Genomic DNA, 2,490 nt, shown 5'->3' on the forward strand with positions numbered 1-2,490 from the left:
AGACTTTGACCAATGTGCTTTCTGAATGTTGGTCAAGGTCGGGGACACGACGTCACTGCTCAGCAGTATATCGACCAAGTGATCTGACCCTACGTTGTTCCATTTTTTGCACAACATCAACAACACATTTTCCAGCAGGACAACGCTCGTCACCATGTTGCCAGAGCTACCATGGCCTTTCTGCAACATCACAACATCCGTGTTCTACCGTGGCCAGCCCTCATCCCCGATCTGAACCCCATCGAACACTTGTGGGATGAGGTTCAAAGGCGTCTGCAGAATGTGCGCCCAGTCCCTACAACTGCCGATGAATTACACACAGCTGCTCTGGATGTGTGCAGGAGTCCCTAGGGACTTCACAAATCGTCTGATCCACTCAATGTATAGGAGTTGTGTCGCAGTGATAAATGCTAATGGTGTTCACACCAGGTCTTGACTGACATTTTGGGTATTGACCCGAAACTGTCTAAGTCCTTAACATTTGAAAAAAACAACAATTATGTCATCTGCCTTTTAATCCATTAAACTGTCTTCAGTCAATTTTTTGTCAATCTTGCCCTATTAGTATTTCTTGTCCTTACTGTTGAAAATAAATAACATGTATACAGCATACTCGACTTGCGTTTCTTTTGCGTGTGAGTATATAATCCATACATAAAGACCACCAGACATCAGAGCGGATAGTCACGGAGCTGTGCTCCAGAGACCAGAGTGCCATTAAACAAGGAAAAAGTAATAATGAAAACGTGGTAATAGGTTCACACGTATATCATTAGCGGCTAATTGAATCAATAGGTGACAATATGAAAGAACAAACTCCCAATTTACACCGACAACGATTACTTATTAATTAAATCATTGCAAATACACAAGCTGATGAGCTAAGCAACTGCGTAGCATTAATAAAATGAGAGTAGCTAAAACAACACTTTGACAACATATTGGCAAGATTCATAGAGAACCAATTAAGACTATAGCGAGCAATTAACACCTGGAAGGTAATATACTCAAAACCCTAATAAGTGAATAACCTCACTACAATAAAATATAATATCAAACTAGTCTCATAGACTAAAGACTCAGTCACATTGGCCCGGCAAGGAAATTCTAAACGTTCCAAAAGATTTAAGTACTTGACCTAAGGAGTTTCTAGACTCACTATCAATAAAAAGGGTACTTGACCAAGAGAATACTTTGACTCTCAAGAGGTACTTGATCTAAACTAGACAACCGCGGGAAGGTTGGTTATCCACGGATTACTAGAAAAACGGTGTATGAAAAAAACCTAGCTAATAACCAGAGTCAGTACTAGATTAACAATGCCCCGTAATCACTTACGAACGAAACCTGAGTTTCGAATGACCACCCAGTTGCAAGACGACCCGTAAACGGTCTAACGACGCCTGGAGGTAAAGACAAATGATTTTGACAAGGGTTTGTATACGAGTCCGCGGACGTTGGAGAGAACAACCTTTCCTGGTCATCCGGAAATGCAACAGCCTGGCGAGCTTAACAAAGTGTGTTTTAGGGAAACCCGAAAAGCAAACTACTGGACCAATGCGGAAGATGTAAGAACCAAAATAAAGCGCTGAACATAAGCTAGGCGAGCTTAACAAAGTGTTTCTTTACATAGGGGAAACTGGAATAGCAAACTACTGAACCAATGCGGAAGATGTAAGAACCAGAACAAAGCGCTGAACATAAGCTACCCAGAGGTACCACTAACGATTTACAAACAGATGTCTACAAGCTGGACAATTAAAGGAGAGGGGAGCAGTGCTGTCACTTGACCGTGACCTGACTGGTTTTTCGACCTGGTAACAACAGTTAAATATATTGGGGCAAGAATATATATTCAAATTTTGTGGAACATTGATCACATCGTATTATTCTATAGTTTCTGGGACAACAGAGATCTTACCCAGAGGTCCTTGCGGTCAACCTATAGCTAGTACCTCTGTCACAAGCCAGCGAGGAGTGATGCTTCCTCACATCTTACACGGTCCATTTAACAAATTACATTTCTTTGTCATCTTCTACAGTTTTTAAAGTCGACACATTCAGATAAATACATGTTACAAAATGATTTACTTTTATTGAGGAAATAGCGGGAAAAGAGGGAAAACTGTTTTCGTTTCTGTATTTATTTTTTGTTTACAATGGTTTTATTACTCCACAGGCAGACATCGAAGCCGAATTAGAAGCTAGCGATATCGTCACTTAATGTGCAAAGGTATATTGTCATCGTCCTCACTGTCGCCGTTTTATTAGCGTATGGGTATTAATAACAGAACAATCTGTGCTGAAAGGTTTCGATTAGGTCCGTCTGCTCATATCTCACAATAAGCGTGTTTGTTTACACACAAGGGGAATGTCCGAACGCGTGATTATGATGTGGGAATGGCGAAATGCTAAGTCATCACTGCGCGGAAGTGTGAACAGAGAGTATAGCTAAATAAACGTCCTTTGGTAGGGATATCATTGAACGCG

The sequence above is a fragment of the Haliotis cracherodii genome, unplaced genomic scaffold, assembly GCF_022045235.1.
Source record: "Haliotis cracherodii isolate W230 unplaced genomic scaffold, xgHalCrac1.p SCAF_8, whole genome shotgun sequence".
In the NCBI taxonomy this organism is placed as follows: domain Eukaryota; kingdom Metazoa; phylum Mollusca; class Gastropoda; order Lepetellida; family Haliotidae; genus Haliotis; species Haliotis cracherodii.